The sequence below is a fragment of the Onychomys torridus genome, chromosome 8, assembly GCF_903995425.1.
Source record: "Onychomys torridus chromosome 8, mOncTor1.1, whole genome shotgun sequence".
Lineage (NCBI taxonomy): Eukaryota > Metazoa > Chordata > Mammalia > Rodentia > Cricetidae > Onychomys > Onychomys torridus.
The window spans coordinates 59,767,740-59,790,806 of NC_050450.1; the positions used below are offsets into that span (position 1 = coordinate 59,767,740).

General features: G+C 43.1%; 1 pseudogene; it reads right to left on the minus strand.

Moving 5' to 3' along the window:
• The window catches only part of LOC118588691, a 64,541-nt pseudogene extending 41,940 nt beyond the window's left edge, over positions 1–22,601 (minus strand).
• Positions 22,602–23,067: the final 466 nt, after the last annotated feature.

A 23,067-nucleotide genomic window follows, 5' to 3' on the forward strand; every position in this document is an offset into this window, starting at 1 on the left:
CCTCCCTAACACAAAAGAATATAACTTCTTTTCAGCACCCCATGGAACCTTCTCCAAAATCAACCACATGCTTGGTCACAAAACAAATCTCAGTGGATATAAAAGATTGAAATAACCTCCTGTGTCTTATCAGACCACTATGGCTTAAAGTTAGATTTCAACAACAACAAACATTACAGAAAGCCTACAGTCTCATGGAAGCTGAATAATGCCCATTGAATTACCAATGTGTCAATGAAGAAATATAGACAGAAATTAAAGATTTTCTAGAATTCAAATGAAAATGAATGTACAACATACCCAAACTTATGGGACACCATGAAAACAGTGCTAAGAGGAATATTCATAGCTCTAAATGCCTACATGAAGAGGTTGGAGAAATCTTACACTAGCGAATTTACAGCCCAACTGAAAGCTCTAGAACAAGAAGGAAGCAAACTCACCCAGGAGAAACAGATGCGAGGAAATAATCAAAATGAAGGCTGAAATCAATAAAATAGAAGCAAAGAGAACAATACAAAGAATCAATGAGACAAAGAGTTGGTTCTTTGAGAAAATCAACAAGCTAGATAAGCCCTTATCCAAATTAACCAAAAAGCAGAGAGAGAGTATCCAAATTAACATAATCAGAAATGAAAAGGGGGACATAACAGCAGACAATGAGGAAATCCAGAGAATCATTGGGTCATACTTCAAAAACCTGTACTCCACAAAATTGGAAAATCTGAAAGAAATGGATGATTTTCTGGATAGGTACCCCATACCAAAGTTAAATCAAGACCAGATAAACTATTTAAATAGACCAATGACCCCCAAGGAAATAGAAACGATCATTAAAAGTCTCCCCCCCCCAAAAAAAAAAGCCGAAAGCCCAGGACCAGATGGTTTCAGTGCAGAAGTCTACCAGATTTTCAAAGAAGAGATAATACTAATACTTTTCAAATTGTTCCACACCATAGAAGCAGGAGGAATATTACCAAATTCTTTTTATGAGGCTGTAGTTATGCTGATACCCAAACCACACAAAAGGAGATAAACAGGATACAAATTGGAAAAGAAGAAGTCAAACTTTCATTATTTGCAGAAGATATGATTGTACACATAAGTGGCCCCAAAAATTCTACCAGGGAACTCCTACAGCTGATAAACTCCTTCAGTAAGGTGGCAGGATACATACAAGATTAACTCAAAGAAATCAGTATCCCTCCTATATACAAATGAATATAGGAGCTGAGAAAGAAGTCAGAGAAACATCACCCTTTATAATAGCCACAAATAAAAGAAAATACCTTGAGGTAACTCTAACTAAACAAGTGAAAGACCTGTATGATAAGAACTTTAAGTCTCTGAAGAAAGAAATTGAAGAAGATATCAGAAAACAGAAAGATCTCCCATGCTCATGGATTGGTAGAATCAACATAGTAAAAATGACAATCTTACCAAAAGCAATCTACAGATTCAATGCAATCCCCATCAAAATTTCTTCACAGACTGGGAAAGAAAAATACTTAACTTTATATGGAAAAACAAAAAACCTAGGATAGCTAAAAGAATCCTGTATTATAAAGCAACCTCTGAAGGCATCATGATCCCTGACCTCAAGCTCTACTGTAGAGCTATAGTAATAAAAACAGTTTGGTACTGGCATAAAAACCAACATGTAGACCAGTGACATTAATCCACACACCTATGAACATATGATTTTTGACAAAGCCAAAACTATACCATGGAAAAAAAGAAAGTATCTTAAAAAAAATGGTGCTGGCATAACTGGATGTCAACATGCAGAAGATTGCAATATATCCATATCTGTTACCATGCACAAAACTCAAGTCTAAGTGGATCAAAGACCTCAACATACATCCCATTACTCTGAACTTGATAGAAGAGAAAGTAGGAAGTTGTCTGGAACAAATTGGCACAGGAGACTACTTTCTAAATATAACACCAGTAGCACAGATACTGAGAGCAACAATTAATAAATGGGACCTCCTGAAACTGAGAAGTTATTGTAGAGTAAAGGGCATGGTCAATAAGACCAAATGACAGCCTACAGAATGGGAAAAGATCTTCATCAACCCCATATCTGACATAGGGCTGATCTCCAAAATATATAAAGAACTCGAAAAGCTAGATATCAAAATACTGAACAATCCAATTAAAAAATGGACTACAAAGCTTAACAGAGAATTCTCAACAGAAGAATCTCAAATGGCTGAAAGGCATTTAAGGAACTGCTCAACATCCTTAGTCATCAGAGAAATGCAAATGAAAACAATTCTGAGATACCATCTTACATCTTTCAGAATGGTTAAGATCAAAAACACTGAAGACTGCTTATGTTGGAGAGGATATGGAGCAAGGGAAACACTCCTCCACTGTTGGTGGAAATGTAAAATTGTACAGCCACTCTGGAAATCAGTATGGCAGTTTCTCAGAAAATTGGGAATAAGTCTTCCTCAAGACCCTGTTATACTACTCTTGGGCATATACCCAAAGAATTCTCAATCTTACCACAAAGACACATGCTAAACTATGTTCATATCAGCATTATTCATAATAGCAAGAACCTGAAAACAACCTAGATGCCTCTCAACTGAAGAATGGATAAAGAAAATATGGTACATATACACAATGGAGTACTCAGCAGTAAAAAACAATGATATCATGAAATTTGCAGGCAAATGGATGGATCTAGAAAATATCATCTTGAGTGAGGTAACCCAGACTCAGAAGGACAAACATAGTATGTACTCACTCATAAGTGGATACTAAATGGGAGGGAAGGGATGGCCAAGCTGCAACCCACAACTCCAGAGAGGCTAGCTAACAGGAAAAGACTCTAGGAGGTATACATGGATGACCCTGTGAAGGAGAAGTGGACGAGATCTACTAGAGTGGACTAGGTTGTGGGGGGTGGCAGAGGGTGAGAAGTGGGGGATGAGAATATAGGGAATTGGGAGGGTCAAGGTGGAACAGGTACAGAGTGGGAGGGCAGGGTGGAAGATACCATGATAGATGAGGGCATCATGGGAATAGGAAGAGTCAGGGTTCTGGGGAGGCTCTCAGGAATCCACAAGATTGACTCCACCTTGGTCTGCTGTCAGTGGTCCAGAGGGTGCCTGGACCAGTCTACTCTGGTGACCAGCCTAGCAAATAACCTAGCTGTCATCATAGAGCCTTTGTCCAGTGACAAATGGAGGCAGATACAGAGATCCACAGCCAGGCACTAGGCTGAGCTGCAGGAATCGAATTGATGAGAGAGAGAAGAGAGATTGCAGGCAAGGGACATCTTGATCATGATGGGAGGACATGCAGAGATGACTGGCCACACTAGAGGAAGCCCATGAACTGTGGACTGGTGGGTGTGGAGCCCCCATGGGACTGGACTAGGCCCTCTGGACACGGAAGATGATTGTTTGGATCAAACTGTTTGGGGGGCACCCAGGCAGGGGGATTAGGATCTGTCCCTGGTCTATGGGCAGGCTTCTGGAATCCAGTGCCTGTGGTGTGACACCTTGCACAGCCTTGGTGCAGTGGGAAGGGGCTTAAATCTGCCTAGACTCAGTGTGTTGGGCTCTGCTGACTCCCCATGGGAGACCTCGATTAGGGAGATGTGGGGATATGGGGTGGCTTGGGAAACAGGGCTGGAGGGGTGGGAGGAGGGAGGAGGGGTGGTCTGTGGATAGTATGTGGAGTGAGTAGAAAATTACTTAATAAAAAAATGAAAAAAATCAAGAAAAAAGATTTATTAATGTATCCCTCAGATTAATTAATCTGCCTTTGATTGTGTCTCTTCTGGAACTCTGGGAAAGACTAGAGGGGTTGGACCCTAATAATCTTTGTTATACTACACACACACACACACACACACACACACACACACATACACACAGACAACATAAAGAGATTAAGGGGATACAAATTGGAAAGGAAGAAGTCAAGCTCTCCCTATTTGCAGATGACATGTTAGTTTACATGAGTGACCCCAAAAATTCAACCAAGGAACTGATACAGCTTATAAAAACCTTCAGCAACATTACAGGATATAAGATCAACTAAAAAAAAAATCAGTAGCCCTCATACATACAGTAGACAAACAGGCTAAGAAGGAAATCAGAGATACATCACCCTTTACAATAGCCACAAATGATATAAAATACCTTGGGGTTACGCTAACTAAGCATGTGAAGGACCTATATGACAAGAACTTTAAGTCCTTGAAAAAAGAAATTGAAGAAGATGTCAGAAAATGGAAATATCTCCCATGCTCATGGATAGGCAGGATTAACATAGTAAAAATGGTGATCTTATCAAAAGCAATCTACAGATTCAACGCAATTCCCATCAAATTACCAACAAAATTCTTCACAGATCTGGAAAGAATAATACTCAACTTCATATGGAAAAACAAAAAACCCAGGATAGCCAAAAGAATCATGTACAATAAAAACAACCTCTGGAGGCATCACAATCCCTGACCTCAAGCTCTATTATAGAGTTACTGTAATAAAAACAGCTAGGTACTGGCATAAAAACTGACATGTGGACCAATGGAAGCTAATTGAAGACCCTGACATTAACCCACACACCTATGAACATATAATTTTTGACAAAGAAGCCAAAAATGTACAATGGAAAAAAAGAAAGCATCTTCAACAAATGGTGCTGGCATAACTGGATGTCAATGTGTAGAAGGCTGCAAATAGATCCATATCTGTCACCATGCACAAAACTTAAGTCCAAGTGGATCAAAGACCTCAACATAAATCCAGCTACTCTGAACCTGATAGTAGAGAAAGTAGGAAGTACTCTTGAACGCATTGGCACCAGAGATCACTTTCTAAATATAACACCAGTAGCACAGACACTGAGAGAAACAATCAATCAATGGGACCTGTTGAAACTGAGAAGCTTTTGTAGAGCAAAGGACACGGTCAACAAGACAAAGCGATAGCCTACAGAATGGGAAAAGGTCTTCACCAACCCCACATCTGACAGAGAGCTGATATCCAGAATACATAAAGAACTCAAGAAATTAGACATCAAAATGCCCAACAGTCCAATTAAGAAATGGGCTATAGAACTAAACAGAGAATTCTCCACAGAGGAAATTCAAATGGCTGAAAGACATTTAAGGAATTGCTCAACATCCCTAATTATCCAGGAAATGCAAATCAAAATGACTCTGAGATACCACTTTACACCTGTCAGAATGGCTAAGATCAAAAGCACAGAAGACAGCTTATGCTGGAGACGATGTGGAGCAAGGGGAACTCTCCTCCCCTGCTGGTGGGAATGCAAGCTTGTACAGCCACTTTGGAAATCAATATGGCGCTTCCTTAGAAAATTGGGAATCTATCTCCCCCAAGACCCAGCTATAGTACTCTTGGGCATATACCTAAGGAATGCTCAATCATACCACAAGGGCATTTGCTCAGCTATGTTCGTATCAGCTTTGTTTGTAATAGCCAGAACCTGGAAACAACCTAGATGCCCTTCAACTGAAGAATGGATAAAGAAAATATGGTACATATACACAATGGAGTACTACTCAGCAGAGAAAAAACAATGACATCATGAGGTTTGCAGGCAAATGGATGGATCTAGAAAAAATCATCCTGAGTGAGGTAACCCAGACTCAGAAGGACAAACATGGTATGTACTCACTCATAGGAGGATACTAGATGTAAAACAAAGATGACTAGACTGCTACACAACTCCAGGGAGGCTACCTAGAAAACGGGACCCTAGGAAAGACCCAGGGATCGCCCAATGACAGAGAAATGGATGAGATCTACATGAACAACCTGGACGACAGTGGGAGTAATGAAGGGCAAGATTTGAGGGAAAGAAAGCTTAGGGGAGCAGGAGATCCCAGCTGGATCAAGAACAGAAAGGGAGAATGAGGAATAACAGACCATGATAAATGAAGACAACATGAGAACAGGAGTAGGCAGAGTGCTGGAGAGGTCCCCCAAAAATCCACAATGATACATCCTCTGTAGACTGCTGGCAATGGTTGAGAGAAAGCCTGATCTGACCTAGTCTGGTGATCAGATGGCCAAACACCCTAACTGTTGTGCCAGAACTCTCATCCAATAAGTGATGGAAGTGGATGAAGAGATCCTCCGCCAGGCCCCAGGTGGAGCTCCAGGTGTCCAACTGTTGAGAAAGAGGAAGGTCTGCAAGAGCGTGAATTGTTGAATCCAAGATTGCAAAAAGCACAGGGCCAAATAGCCAAATGAATGAAAGCACATGAATCATGAACCAAAGGCTGTGGAGCCCCCAGCTGGATCAGGCCCTCTGGATAAGTGAGACAATTGAATAGCTTGATCTGCTTGGGAGGTTCCCAGTCTGTGGGACCAGGATCTGTCCTTAGTGCATGAGCTGGCTGTTTGAAACCTTGGGCTTACACAGGGACACTTTGCTCAGTCTGGAAGGAGGTGACAGGACCTGCCTGTACTGAATTGACCAGGTTTAAATGAATCCCCAGGGGTGCCTTGATCCTGGAGGAGATGGGAATGGAGGGGAGGGGCTGGGGGGAGGGTGGGGTTGGGGGCGGGAGGGGGGAAGACAGGGGAACCCATGGCTGATGTATAAAATTTAAAACACATAATAATAAAGAAAACAAACAAACACACATATTTTGCTAAAGGAAAAAGGGGAAACTAGGGGCTCATCATTCTACTCCACATTCTTTTCTTTCCCTTGTTTTATATATTTTAAAATTTTTATCGGTAGATTCTGCTGGAGTTTCCACCGCAGATAAGCACCAGAGGGCTCCTGTTGCATATCACCCTCTGGAGCAAAGGAAGGATCTTTCTACTGACACTTGGAGGGGACCCAATCTGGTGGTGGTATGGGCCCGGGGTTCTGCTTATGTCTTTCCTCAGGACAATGAGATTCCTCATCAGGTTTCTGAGCACTGAGGGCGCCCTGTGGCTGCAGCTGAAACCCAACACTATTGGGCCTTCATGAAAAACTCTCCCCTTCCGATGCCAATGGGGATTGAAAGTCCAATATGGCCAGCTTTGGCAAGCATTAACATAAGCCCAGGAACTGCAGCCATGCGGTTGGATTCCCCACAAGGTAATGTATGCCAACTGCTTTTTCAAGTATGTATGAGAACATGTCACCCAGACACCTTGGAGATTAAGGATAACCCTTAAGATCACTGACCTCCATTTATTAACAGTAGCATGCCAGCTAAGCATTTTCATTCTCACAATTCTATTCAAGCTGGAGTAGTACCTACTTCTTAAGTCTGGCTCTGTGCAACATTCTTTGGCCTCCTGAAATTCATTTAGCCCCCTTTGAAGATACCTTAAAATTTATAAGCCTGAATATAGCCATTATGAGACCATTAGTTCTGCTCCTTCCAGACTGCCTGTTTTTTCTTTATGGTTCCTAGTTGTTCTTTTGCAGAGCTGCCACCTTAAGTCGTACTGGGATCAAGAAAAATGGGCCTTGGTGGTTCATGTTCCTGGAGTTGTGTCCATGCCAGTGGATGCCCATATGCTCCAGAAGAGAATTTGTCATCACTGCTGCCATTGTTGCTGTTATAACAGTGATGACCACTGCTACTACTGTTTCTGGGATTGCCATTTCAAAATTGGTTACTACAGGTAGCACAGTGGAGACCCTGGCAGCAAAAGTAGCTACCACAGTTAGTTAACCTTTCATTCTATTGGGCATGACAAATTTAAATCAATAGTTATATATATTTCGATTGGCTTTGATAGTTAATAATTTACAAACTCAAGTTCATTTGGTTTTTGGATACCATCTTACAAGGACTCCAATTTGCAGTAAGGCTCTTTAAGGAAGGGAATGGCTCAATTGCCTTATTTAGCCTACTGGCTATGGGTGGGTTAAGGCTTCTGTTGGTCTTTTCTGTGTCAAACACACAGATTGCAAGCCCAGCACCACTTAGAGATCTTTGGCAACAGTTAACTCTGCAGCTCTTACACAATTGAACCTGTACGATAATGATTATTCAGAGATGGGTAATGCCTGTGTAGTACTCACCAACCTAAGATAGAGTGCCTGTGTGGCCTGGACAGGTGTCTCCATGACAGGTAAGATGACCTGCTGACAACATCCCATGCAACTTAAGTCAGAAGCTCATTTTTTAGTAAAAGGGGAGTACCTGTATGTACCTTTCTATTTTAAATTGCTTTTGTTACAATAACATGACAAGGAACTAGTACATCTGGATTAATACATTTTACTAGGATACATGATATAGTTCAGTTTTTTTTTTCTTTTTCTTTTCTTTTTTTTTTTAAATCTCAGGTTCAACAATTTACTGTTTGGTAAGAAAAATGGACTTTGAAGGGAAAGACAAGAGCCAGGGGTAGGCAGGATTTTCAAAAACTGCAACAGGATGAATGTGGAGAAATGATTTCTCAGAACCCACTGTCCTAGATTCAAGCAATGCCTCTACCTCTATGTGCTGTGACCTAGGACAAGTTAACCTATCTATCTATCTATCTATCTATCTATCTATCTATCTATCATCTATCTATCATCTATGTATCTATGTTTCTATGTATATATGTATTTATCTATGTTATCTATCATCTATGTATGTATGTATGTATGTATGTATGTATGTATCTATCTATCTATCTATCTATCTATCTATCTATCTATCTATCTATCTATGTTGTGCAGTGGGGAATGATGGCTACTTTGCTACTTTGATGCCTGAAAGGAGAAGACAGGGTGTGGCCTGTGTATGTTGAAGTAAGGAAAGTCATTAGAGAAAACTTTCTGAAGCTGAGGCAGGAGCTTACCCTTTACCTGGGGTTCATCTCAAGAGAAAAGACCTTCTTACAATTTCAGGACCAGCATGAACCCTTGGATTTCAGAACACTCTCATATTATGAGCTAAATTCCAGTGACAGTTGGGTTAGGCACACTGCTACCCTCAAGGGTTCCAGTTTCCCTCTTAAAAATGCAACTCCACACAGAAAATGACAAAAAAAAAATGACAACCACAAAGTAGCAACAGGATGAAGGAGGAGGATGTCATTACTCAGGCTCCCATTGTTCTTCATTCCAGCCCTGCATCTGTCTCTATGTGCTGTGAGCTAGAAAAGTTAACCTCTCTCTCTAGACCTTGTGCACTGGAAAGAGGTGGCTACTTTGATGTTTGAGAAGAGCAAGAGGTCAGGGTGTGGCCTGAGTAAGTTGGAATAAGGGAAGTCTGGTTGAAGCTGAGGCAGGAGTCTTTCCTCTCCCTGGGGTCCTTCTTAAGGGATGAGGCCTTCTTGGAAGGTTAGGACCTGCATGACCCCAGGGATTTCTGAAGCCACTCATGTTTTGAGCTGCTCTAGGTGTCATCTGTGCTAGGCAGGTAGCTGGCCCCCATAAGTTCCAGTTTCTTCATTTAACAGATGCACCTTCAGTACTGCAGAGCTCAGGGGCATCATTTCTAGATTGTGATCCTTAACATTCCTCCAAGGCTCCTCTGACTTCCATTTAAGTTGCTTGTCCCAGGTGCCATAGAGGTGGAGGCTCACCTGTGAAGAACTATCAACTATGTGGACCTAGAAGTCACATCCCAAGCTGCCAGCTGAGCTTAACTTTGGTTGTGAATCCAGACTTGTCAGATTCCCGTTTATCAAGCTCAGTATCTGACTTTGAATTTCGCCTCGAACATATATGCCTTGATCTCAGTTGATGTAAAGAATCCTGGCAGGTAAGAAGACTCAAGCAGAGTGGGGTTAGTGAGCCTGAAAATGATGAAGAAAGAGCCATGGGAAGGGACAGTGGTTGTGACAATGTCAGGAAAGTAGTAATAGGAGTCAAGTCAACCAGACTGGAGTCCTTCCTGCTTAACCTTGCACCCTTCTCCAGAGTCTGATGGAATGATTGATGCTCTTACAGTAGCTGCAGAGAAAGAATCCTGCACTGGGGTCATGAAGAAGTTCACACTGGTCTACTCTAGTCCTAAGTGGGAGTCTTCTTTCTTCACTGAGCCTCAGCTTTCTCACGTGGGTCTCTGAGTTTCTGTCCCACAAGGAACGTTAGCATCTTACTGTGAAATTCAGGCTTGCCTCAACTGTGATCATAAAAAGTTTATGGTGGAGTGGAATTATTTTAATGGAACAACACAGAAGCTGGGAATAGTGAGGGTAAGAAATAAGAGAAAGATACTGGTGGAAGTCTAGGAGGAACCTTTGTGGGGAGAGAGACATGAACAGAGTAATCTCTGCTCCAGCATCATTAGTGGAATCTTCCCTAAGCCCTGAGTGCAAGGCCCTTCCTGTGTGCAGCTTGAAGATGTGAGATCTGCACATGCTGGCAAGGTGGCAGCAGAAGAAAAGGTGAGCAGAGTCAATGCTCTGATACTGAAACTGAGACAATGCCTGCCATTGTCTGGCTTTGTCTGTGATACACATTAAAGGAGCCAAGGTGACAAATAGGGGCAAAGGCCATTGACACTGTAGTCATCCTTTTCAAGGCTTTATGTGGGGTGGGAAGTATGGAGTTGTGTGGGCAGGACTTTCAGAGAGCAGTAACAGGATGAAGGAGGAGGATGTCATTTCTCAGGTTCCCATTATTCTATATTCCGGCTCTGCGTCTCTGTGTATGTGCCCTGAACTAGGTCAAGTTAACCGCTCTCTCTAGATCTTGTGCACTGGAAAGAGGTGGCTATTTTGATGTTTGAGAAGAGCAAGAGGTCAGGGTGTGGCCTGAGTAAGTTGGAATAAGGGAAGTCTGGTTGAAGGTGAGGCAGGAGTCTTCCATCTCCCTGGGATCCATCTTAAGGGAAGAGGCATTCTTGGAAGGTCAGGACATGCCTGACCCCTGGGATTTCTGATCCCACTCATGTTTTGAGCTGGTCTGGATGCCATCTGGGCTAGGCTAGCTGCTGGCCCCTGTAGGTTTCAGTTTCTTCATATGTCAGATGCACCTTCAGCACTGCAGACACCAGAGGCATTTTTTTTCTAGCTTGTGACCCTTAACATTCCTGCCAGGCTCCTCTGACTTCCAGTTGCCTGTCCCAGGTACCATAGAGGTGGAGGTTAACCTCTGAAGAACTAACAACTATGTGGACATAGAAGTTGCATCCCAAGCTGCCTGCTGAGCTTACCTTTGGTTGTAAATCCAGACTTGTCAGATTCCCATTTATCCAGCTCCGAATCTGAATTCAGATTTTGCCTCCAAAATTTATGCTTTGATCTTAGTTGTTGTGAAGAGTCCTGGCAGGTAGCAGTACTCATGAAGGGTGGGCTTATTGAGACTGAAAATGATGAAGAAAGAGCCAAGGGAAGGGACAGTGGATGTGACAATGTCAGGGAAGCAGTAGTAGGAGTCAAATCAACCAGACTGGAGTCCTTCCTGATTACCCCCACACCCTTCTCCTGAATCTCATGGAGAGATTGATGCTCTTAGAGTAGCTTCAGGGAAATGATCCTGCACTGGGGCCATGAAGAAGTTCACACTGGTCTACTCTAGTCCTAATTGGGATCTCTGTTCTTCTCTGAACATCAGCTCCCTCATGTGGGTCTCTGAGTTTCTGTCCCACAGGGAAATGTTGCATCTCTGTGTGTAGTTCAGGCTTGCCTTGAACTCATATTCTTCTTGCATTAATTTTACATATTCTGTCTTTATAGGCATGTGTCCACAATTGTTTAACAATCTCATTTGTGAATAATAATTGTTCTGCTTCATATTCTTGATCTACATTTTCTATGTAGATATATGTTCATTACACTTAGTGGTTTTTGTGTAATATTTGTTGAATATATGTTACATATACTTATGTAATGGAATATTTCTTCAATTATGTTAGGGTGTGTTGCATTGCTTTTTGTTGCATTTGTTTGTCTCTTTGAATCTGTGTAACTGTGCCTGACTAAATTATCAAATTGTTTTAATCAAGAGCTAAATATCCAATAGCAAGGCATGTGAAAGCATAGGTGGTGCTGGCCAGTAGAGAGAATAAATAGGAGTAGAAATCTGGAAGAGAGATGGGACAAGGGGCTAGCCACCCAGCTACACAGCAACTCAGGGAGTAAAATAGTAAAGAATGACACACACACACACACACACACACACACACACACACACACACAGAGTTATATATATATGCCTAGAGCCAAGGAATAGATGGGATAAGATATTAAGAAAAGCTGGCTAGAAACAAGCCATGATAAAGTCAGGCATTCACAAGTAAGAGTAAGCCTGTGGGGTTATTCGGGAGCTGGGTGGCTGCCCCACCACAGACCCAATGATTCAAAACACAACCAATAACAGAGATTCTGACTAATATCTTGGGGGCTGAAGTACACATTTCAAATATTTACAATGAGTAGTAAGTGGCATGCTAGAGTGGAAGTTGAGAGTCTTTAAAACACAGTTTTGATTCACAGTGAAATTTAATCATGGAAATTCAGGATGGAGTGGAATTGTTTTAAATGGAACAAACGTGTTCCATTTAGACATGTCTAATCCTTTTTTACAATGCCCTTAAATACAATGGCTTTAATACAGTAAGTGAAATCAGTGACCATTGAGGACCAGGACTATTGACTCTGTAGTCAACATTTTCAAAGCTTAATGTGTGTTTTAAAAAGAATGAACTTTGAAATGAAAGACAAGGGTGAGGCAGGCAGGACTCCCGCATTGTAGCGCTAGGTTGAAAGAGGTGCCTCTGAGTGTTATAGACATCAGAACTGAATCTGTCTCTATGTGCTGAGAGCTTGGACAAGTTAACCTCTCTGTCTAGACCTTTTGCAGTGGAGGGAGGTGGCTGCTTTGATGTTTGAGAAGAGAAATAAGCAAGGGTTTATGTTGTGGAATAATATTTTTGTACAGTCTGAAGATGTGTCTTTGGCAATGTGCCTTCTGATTGGTTTAACACAGAGCAGAATTGCCAATTTCTTGGCTGGAAGTGATTAGGCGGGACTTCTGCACAAAGAGGGAAAAGAGATGAATCTAGGCACAGGAGAGATGCCACAGGACATGGGGGTGAAAAAGGAGGTGCAAAATGGAAGGGAGGAAAAAAGCCACAAGGCAAAACAATGATTAATATAAATGGGTAAATTTAAGTTATAAGATCTAGTAGGAATACGCCTAAGCTACAGGCCAAACTTTCATAATTAATAATAAGTCTCTGTGTCCTTTTTTGTGAGCTGGTGACCAAAAGAAAAACATCTGTCTATGGGTGTGGCCTGGGTAAGTGAGAGTGAAATAAGGGGAGTCAGGGGAAGAAAGTGACTGAAGCTAAGACAGGAGCCTGCCCTCTTCTAGGGATTCATGTCAGGAGAAGAGACCTTTTTGGATCTTCAGGACCTGCATGACCCCCATTTTGAGCTGAATTCTGGGAGCCATCAGGCTAGGCTCACTGCTGACCCTCATGGTTTCCAGGCTCTCCTTGTGTCAAATGCAACTTCAGCACTGCATTGCCTAGATGGAACTTAGCTCTCACCGTGGCTTCTCTGCCCTTCTGTTTCAGTCCCTTATTCAGGTCCTCATACAGGTGGACGGTCACTTGTGAAGAACCACTGTCTATGTGAACTTTAAGTTCCTTTCACAGCTCCAAGTTTAGTTCATCTTTATTTCTGCACATATATTGCTTAAATTCCCATTACCAACTTCCTTCATTCTCATGTGAGTGTCTCTGAGGTTCATGAGCTAAACCCAGTAGTTCTGGTGAGATGCCTTGGCTAAGGGAATCCATGTTAAGTGCTCTCCTGGAGCCTGAAATGAGGAAGAATGGGTTCTGGAAATTAAACAGATGTGTGGTTGTAAGAAACACAGAGGTAGGAGCCAGGGGAGCAAGCCTGGGGTCCTCCCTGCCTACTCTTTCTTATAGCCTTCTTCACTGTCACATGGTAGGAATGATGCTCTCAGAGTTGCTGCTGAGAAAAGTTCCTGTCCAGGGACCATGAAGTTCACACATCTGTCCTGGTTCTACACTAGTCCTCTGGGTGGGTTTCTAGTTCTCTCTGTGAGCCTCAGCTCCCTTATGTGGTTTTCTGAGTTTCTGTCCCATAGTGTTACAAACTATAATAATAACAGCAACAGCAATTACATGGGCTTGTACTTATTAATACCTGAATATTTATTGAGTATTGACTATTTAATATTCAATGTAGATTGTCACTTTACCCCCACAACCCAAGGAAAAAAGTTTTTACTTTCCTCCTGTTTCCTAGATGGAGACATGGAGACTGAGGGCTGTAAATGACTCGTCTAGGTTGGTAGAACCAGGACTGGAGTCTGCTTCTGCTCAGCTTCAGACTAGGCTTGTAACCTAAGTGTTATCAAGTGCTCTCTTTTGGAACTGGCTTAAACCTGTGCTCACTCCTTTTAGAGCCATAGAATGCAGCCTCTCCCCATTACCACAGTTTCTGTGTGTTCCTTCCCAGGAGCCTGAGAATGTACTCCTGTAGAAGAGTGTGAGGCTCTAAAGTTCACTTAGGGATTTCTGCAGGGTGTCTGGTTTCAGACTGTTCTGGACATTTGAATTCTTTTAACAGGTTAGCCTGCCCATGGAAACCATGGCAGGAGAGCTCAGTGGTGATGAAGGGATCACAGTAGTGGTGAATTGGGGTCCTTAGTGTACTTACCTAGCATCAAGTCCTTCTCTGCCTTGGATTTGGTCTGCTGTAGCTCCAGGTCCATCTGCTTCGTCCTATTGTAGGTAGGGTCCAAGATCTGTTGGCCCTTATGCGGGGCCTTCTTTGTGCCACTTGCCTTTTTGGACTGAGCTGTTCCCATGGTGACAGAGTCCACAGATGATGCTTGCCTGTGCAGTTCCCACTGGTCCTTCTTCACGTCTCCCTTGTCTCCCTTATCTTGTTGCTCCAAGTAGGAGGCCAGTGGATCCTTGTCTTTGCCAGCTGTTTCTGTTCTGGAAATGGGTGTTTGACTGGAACTGATGGGGGAAACCTGGAAATAAAAGAAAGAGCAGAGCAGCCTCTACAAGGACAATTGTCCTCTGGTCAGGACAACTGAAGGACTCCAGGCTCTCCTGGGGATGGAGACTGTTTGTCCAGGTGCAGGGCTTGGTCTTTATAGGGCAGAAAGGGAATTCTGGGAGAAAGCTTATCAGTGATGTCTTCTCTATAGTTTCATGAACTGTTCTCCTTACTGTTTCTTTCCTATCAGGCAGGTGTGCTAATCATTAGGCAGATTTCTCAGCTTGTCTAAAGTTTGTTCTTTTAGGTCATTAAGGTCATTTATCTGACCCTGAGGACAGATAAAAAGAAGAGGGATGTTTCTTCTCATAGACTGTTTCCTGCAGGAGGGGGATGGTGAAGGTGGGACTAGGCTCTGTCCCTAAAGATTAAGTTGGTATAGTTTGAGTTGACTTTATAAACCAGGAAAAGAATTTTAACTTGTTCTGCTGCAATGGATCACATGATTGCCACCATTCACTCCTGGAGAAACCTTTGAACACAGTTATTAGACAGGGATATAGTGACTAAGACAGGGGAACCAATACATTCCTAGTCAGAGTAGCCATTGTCCTAGTGATGGCAGTGATTTGATCCATGAGGAACTTGTGTAAACATTTTAAGGGACAGGGGAAACGGAAGTGTGAGGATAAGGAGGAATGGAGAGATCAAGGGGAGGAGCCAGAGTGGGGGGGAACAAAAGCCCACCCTTAGGAAGATGACTGTCACTGAACCTTTGTCTGGTCCTTAATTAAGTCTTCAGCCCCTCTACCAGCTTGGGTTTGTTGGTGCAGAAGCAGCACTGTTCCTGGAGGAGGGCACAGTTCCCACCACCTGCAGCAGACAGGAGATCCAGGTCTCTAACTTTGGAGAACCACAGCAGCAAAGACTTGGCTCAGGCTTAGCCATGGAAAGTGATGGAGAGGGAGGAGTGGGAAGGTGGGCATCTGGAGAATGGAAGGTGGGAACTGTAGGGAAGGGAAAGCAAGAAGATGGAAGGATGCAGGACATGGAGCAGGAGCAGGAGGATTTGAGGATGCTAATCAAGGGAGAAGGGTTGGGGGATGGAAGAAAGGGATGTTTGGATTCCAGAGAGAGGAGCATGAGAGGATAGGAAGACAGGGATGGAGGATGCAGGGATCTAATGTGCAGGACACTCACTATTCTGTTCCTCATGCTTTTCCTGTTCTACTGCCCCACTCTGAGGAGGTCAATCCTTCAGCCATTACTGTGACAGAGGACAAGATGGGGAGAGGCAGCACATAGGGGGACTCAAGAGCTTAGTCTCAGTCCAGGCTAGCCCCTGTGAAAGAAGGAATCTTTAGAAGTGTCATGTCCCTGGGCACCACATAGGTTGACTACTCCAGAGCCAACTAAGCTGAAAGGACAAATTACCCAGAGAAAACCAGAGAGACACATGGACAAGTGTGGGGGTAAGAGTGACCCATGACTTTCCCATAGGCCCTGGTGAAAGGACGAAGAGAACATTAGTTCTGTGACATGTACAGGAGTGGACTTACTGAGATTAGTTTGACATTGGAGTCAGTGCCTTGGAGGAACTAAAGTTGTAGCTTCTGGGGACCTGAATCCCATCTTCCCGGGGCTGTGGTTACCAGTCCTAAGGCAACTGTGTCTGGAGGATCCTGTGTTCTTAGCTCTCTGCTGAGCTTGGCTGTCCACACCACACCTCAAATAGTACATGAGATGCTAGATTTCTTAATAAACTTGCTTAGATTAATTAATCTGCTCATGCAAGACCTGCTGGTTCCAGGTGCTGCTTTTGTCTTCTTTATTTCTCATCCCTGTCTTCCCTCTAAATACCCCACTATTAATGATCCTTATTCCTGCAGCTTCAGGTCAGACAGGAGAGAGGAGAGTGCAGCATAGACTATGACAGGAACAGGCACATGAAGCATACACCTCCCTCCCACCAGAGCTGGCCTGCAGACTCTCCAAGCAGGGCTGGAACCTGGGCCCTGGCTCTAAGGACAGGTCCCCATGTCTGCCAAAGTATGCCTTAGTGTGGGCCAGTATTTCCTTCCCACAACTCAAATGGTTTGGTGGACTCTGATGTTCCCACTGCTCATCTTGTTCTTCTATGGGGCTCACTGATGTGTGTCCCAGGCCAAGGCTCCTCAGCTAGTAAACGTATTCTTTCAAAGTAAAAGAGACTCTGGCTCTTCCAGGAAGCCAGACATCAGAGACTCTGTGCAGATGTTCTTCCTCTGAGCTCTGGGAGCATAGTTTCAACACTATTCATCTCATTTCCTGTTGTGAAGTCTCTGCAGATGCCTGGGCTGGAGGAGTCAGGCTTGAGAGCTTCATCCAGGCCTGCAGAGGCCCTGCCTCCTGAGTGCAGGACTCATGTCTGAGCCTCACTTCACTCATCTACTAATGTGGGTCTCCCAGGTTTGCCAACAGGTCCCAGTTCAGCAAAAGCTCCTGGATCTCCCCAGATCTGTGCTCTGGATCTCTGCACCCCCTCTCCTCCCTGTAGCCTGCCCAGCCCACAGGCTCCTCATTTCAGGAAGTGGCTCTCAGGCCCCAAACTCTGGGTCTTTTCTCACTCCTGGACTTTCCTAAATCTCAAATCTGGTGTTTTGCTCCTTCTGACATGTTTTATTCTATAGGTGTGTGGTGTGTGTGCATATTCATGTGCATGTGGACTCACATGTTGTGTGCATCTGTGTGACCTGAGGTCTTATGGATTTGGCTAGTCTAACTAACTAGTCATCCAGCTAGGGGTACTTCCTGTTTCCTCCTCCTGAGTTCTGGGATGACAAGCCTGTAGCCATCCCTGCATGCATTTGTGAGGCTGCTGTGATCAGAGCAAATGTCCTCATGCTTGCATAGCAGGTGCTTTATCCACTGATCCATCTCCCCAGCCCTGACCCTGGCTTTTAAACAGATCTGTAATCAGATCTGACTCTTCTCATTGTGCCCAAGGAGAGTGCTGGTCCAGCCAGCATCCTGGGTCTGTGCTCCAGCTTCCTAACTGTCCAGCTGATGCTTCATGGTCTATTCTCAGTCTTGAAGTCAGAGTTACAGTCCCATATATAAATAAATTTAAGTCACCTCTTAGTCAAACCTTCCTATCCTTTCTATCTCACTGTGAGGGACATACTGGTTCCATTCCATGGTCACTGGCTCTACATGACCCTCTCCATCCCTCCCTGCCCTTTTCTGACATTAGATCCCACTTCATGTTCCTCACTCACTCTGCTGTGGATTATCTGCTCTGCTTTTCTATTCCTTGAACACACCAGGAACTTGCTCACCTCAGGACCCTTGCACTGGCTTCCTCCTTCTTTTGGAATGACTAATGACTTTCTACTAGGCAGAAGCTTGCTGAACCTTTTCAAAAATAGCACTGCCCTTTCAGAATTACCCTCCTTTATTCTTCTGACACTTGTTACCACCCAATAGCACAGACTTGATTTGTTTCTGTGCCTTTTACCTATAAAAAACATGGGAACTCTGGAACACAAGATGAAGTGTGTTTGTTGATTGTTTTATATCCCATGGACTCAAGTTAGTGGTTGACCCACAATATAAGCACAAAAGTCCTTACAGGCTCTGAGAGGTGGTTATTTCTTTATTATATTAACATTTATTGATTTGTGTATGAAGTGTGCATATGTAAGTGTGGTATGTGCTTGTGGTATGTGTGTGTGTGTGTGTGTGTGTGTGTGTGTGTGTGTGTGTGTGGTATGTGTGCATCTGCCATGGAGTACATGTGCAGTCATAGGACAACATTTAGGATCCAGTTCTCTTTTTCTACCATGTGCAACCCTGCAGTCAAACTCAGGACATCAGGCTTGATGGTAGATGCCTATTGAAAGGGAAAGTATTGGCTCAGGACCTTAAGGACCAAATTCTCAGTGCAAGGGAGATTTGTTTTTCCCAGAGGGACAGAAGAGGACAGGGATAAGGGACAAAGATGGAAGGTAGAGGAAGAGAGACAAGGGGAAGGGAACAAGGGAAAGGGGGCAATGGTATTTGTCCTGGAGGACAATGGGCTGCCTCTCGATAAAGAGGAGGCAGATGTGGCCCTTAGGAAAATGACAGCTTATAAAGGCACAAGGGGGAACCCTGTGTTAGGATGAGGTGTTTAATTTTAATTGGGCTTGTGAATTAGGTGAGCCAAATGGGGCTTTTGATTCCTGGATTTCAATACTTTGCTAGCTGAAACTTGGTTGTCAGTCTCAAGAGGACGGATTAGCTAGATAAGGGTATGGATCTTGGGTACTAGCTTCAGGAAGGTAATGTAACAGTTTATATCAGGGCAGAGGGAATTGGAGAGAAGGACAAAGGCTGCCAGAGACACATGTTGGAGTGGGCTAGTGTCTCTTCACCTGTTGTGTGAATCTCTTCCTGGGAAAACATGGTTTACCGGAGGGCCATGACCATGGTGAGTGATGCAACCTCAGGGCAGGTGGTCCTGGGCCATGTAAGAACGCAGGCTGTGCAAGCCCCGGAGAGCAAGCCAGTGAGCAGCACTTCTCTATTGCCTCTGCTGCAGTATTCTGACCCTTGGTTCCTGCCCTGTCTCCTAGCAAAGACAGTAGGCTTTTACTATAGAGTGAAATCAATCTTTTCCTCCCCAAGCTGCTTGTGGTCAGTCAGTCATGGTGTTTATCAAGGCAATAGAAACCAAATAATGACATCTGTGTCTTAACACATTTTCCTCTAACATGGAGATTTCAGCTCAGACAAAATTGCTATAGACCACTGCCTTCACCTGTTGAATCATCTTGCTGGAGCCCTGAGAGATTTGTCTTGTTCTTCTTATCCTTAATTTTATTTTTTAACTGTGAGATGCTGTGGTGGTTTGAGTGAACAGGTTTCTATATTGGATGCTTGGTTCCCATTTGGTGGAACTGGATGGGAAGGATTAGGGGGCCTTGTTGGAGGAGGTGTGTCAAGTTGGTGGGCTGTGAGGTTTCAAAAACCCACATCATTCCCAGTTAGTCTCTGTCAGCATTCTGTTTTGTGTGGGTCAGTTGAAGAAAAATGGTCACTCCAAAATGTAATTCAGGCTCAGCAAAAGGACCAGGGGGGAAACAATCTCCAGGGACTAACCCCTTGTGGCTTTGCGAAAAGCCTCCTTTATTGTCACACAAATCACACCTCCAACAAGCCAATTTCTGCATGCTCCAAGACTAAGTTATGCAAATGCTCTGTAATCCCTTCAAAAGAACAGCTCAGATAACAACCCCTGACTTAGACAAAAGGTAGTTCAAAGCCTAGGTGCTATCTCTCTGAAATTCAAGCCATGTGCAAGGGTTCTGTGGAATCTTTTGCTACATGTCCCTTCTTTGTTTAAGCTATAATTAATTATATTGAAGGTTATGTAGCCTTATGGTAAATATAGCCTTTTCTCTATTGTGATGTTTCACAATCTTAAGCAAATAAGCCAAAACACAATTTTTTAAAAGATTTAATTATTTATTGTATATACAAGTGTTCTGCCTGTATGTATGCCTGAAGGCCAGAAGAGGGTACAAGATCTCATTACAGATGGTGAGCAACCATGTGGTTTCTGGGAATTGAGAGCAAGACCTTTGGAAGAGCAGCCAGTGCTCTTTACTGCTGAACTATCTCTCCAGCAACTGCCAAAAATACATTTTAAAGCCAATAAAGTTATTATTGCTATAACAAAGGTAACAATTGCTAGAACAAGAAATTTATTATGATGTGCACGATTAAAAGAGGTTAAGGCATCTACAAGGCTTTCTATAACACCCATTGCTGTCTTGTCAGGTAACCTTTTTGAAAAGGTTTCCTTAATTTCCTGCTGTAAATCATAAATCATTTGAGAAGATCTAGGATGACCCATCAAAAGCATCTTAACCTTTTCCCAGTCATACTTGCTGTTATTGAACTTCAAAGGTATAATACAATAAGATGGAACAGTCCAATCACATTTTAATTTTATCTGATCCTTCAACATTTCTAACTGATCTCCCATTAGTATAGCAGCTTGTCTCAAATCAGGTATATCATTAACTATGTCACTATGTATTTTATTCTGTTGAGTCCAAAGTTCTGTAAAATAGTTATGCCAGGCACTAACAAACTGAGCAGTTTGAATTTTTTGATGAAATCCCAGTCCAGCTGTAGCAGCTATAATAGTTAATGTAATAATTCCCATAACCATAGCAGTATCAGTCCAATTATCTGAAGAGTTCTTAATACTCTTTTAGTGAGCTTCTATATTAGAATCTTTACAGGTGAGTCTTGCCATGGTCTGGACTGCTTCACCAGTATCAAGACTGCTGGCCTTGCTCTAAGAGGTGGCATTTAAAGATATACTAGACTTAACACAGGTATGAAGAATACAGTGTCCACAAGTAATACTAAAGTTATTAGGGTGCCATTGTACAGGCCCTTTCAGTAACTAATAAGATATTGATATACATGCTACAAAAGAGTGACTCTAATCTAATCTAAAAGACAAAGTATACTTACCATCCTTTAACTTTCCTCCCCATGCTTTAAGAGGGCTGAAAGCACTTTCTAATTTCTACAACTTAGTCTGAACTGAATTACCAAATTTCAAGAGAGGACCTGACTTGGATTCCAACACCATACCATCAAATAGGTTAATTAACAGTAGAGCTAATTTCCATAGTTCCATTTGAATTCTACCATTATCATCTCAATTCTGGGTGAGATTATTTTCCCTGAGGGAATCTATAAGGGCTCTAACCAATAACTTCTCCAAGGGAGATATTAATAATCACCTGACGTTTCTCACTTTTACAATGTTGCCATTGTACCCAGTCAGATTCCTTGTTGGTAAACTTCATGTCACAAAAGGGCAGATTTAAGGCACTAGTAGCATTAATCTCTTGTCCTCTAAAACCAGATGCATGAAGCATATAAAACAGGAAAATCCTGGGTAGTATTAACTATAGATAATCATACTTGAAAAGTTATACTTCAAATTCCATTTCCCATACAAATAAAAATTCCTTGCATTCCCATAGTATACTTTATGATTTTCTTACCCTCCTCTATAGGCTTAGCAGCTCCTCAGTTGTCATAAGGACCAGGTAGCCAAGAAGATTCATTAACCACTACAGGAATATCCATATTGTAAGTAAGTTTTGCAACTCTGTGGGTTTGGTCCCAGGTTTTGGCACCAAAATGTAAGTAACTGTGTTGCAACTCTGGGGGAAAGGTATCCTGAGTATTTGGGAAGTCAGGCAACACCTTGAGCTTCTAGCAGAGCTCTGATGGCTGGAGCTGCAATGAGACAGCTCATCCCTGGAAGAGAAGGTATTTTGACTGTTTGGAAGAGTCAGGCCTGGAGCAGACAGGACAGCTCAGCAGGGGAGGGTATCCTGACTGTTCAGGAGTCAGGCTATACCTGGTGTGGTGGGGGATGGTCTCCCCACAGGATATAACAGTCCTGTTCCTCTCCTGGAGAGCTGCTACAGCTGAGCTTTGCTCAGCCCGCACTTAAGAGGGCTTCCTAGCAGAGCTCGGCTTCCTCTCTGGCCTAAGATGTTGCTTCTTTTGCTTCACTCTGCAAAAAGAAAACCCCTACAGAAATGTAGCAATTTCCTATGGCTCTGGAGAAAAATGTTACTTTTTCAATTTCCCCTTGGTCAGCCCCATGAGAGACTTCTCAGCAAGGTTCTTCTGTTCAGCTCCCCCTTGCTCAGACCCCATGAGGGACTTCTCAGCAAGGTTCTTCTGTTCAGCTCCCCCTTCCTCAGCCCCATGAGGGACTTCTCAGCAAGGTTCTTCTGTTCAGCTCCCCCTTGCTCAGCCCCATGAGGGACATCTCAGCAAGGTTTTTTTTTTTTTTTTTTTTTTTTCCTGGTCAATTTCAACTATGGAACATCTTAGCAATCTTCTTCTCTGTACTGGTGAATGAAGATCTTCACACCCAAAACTCTATTGAGAAAGAGATTTATTTGGGAAAAAGGAGTCCAGGAGAGTGGCTGTCTCTACCAGGGTGGAGAGAACAGTCCACAACTGAACAGGAAGAGTGGTTTATATAGGATGTTGTTGCTAACCAGAGGAAAATGTAATGGAATTCAGCTATTATCACAAAAGTTTCTACTTGGAAAAGTCAAGGACCTCTCCAAAGATCAAGCCATGGCTTAAGCAGTCTTGGTGATATTTTAACTTT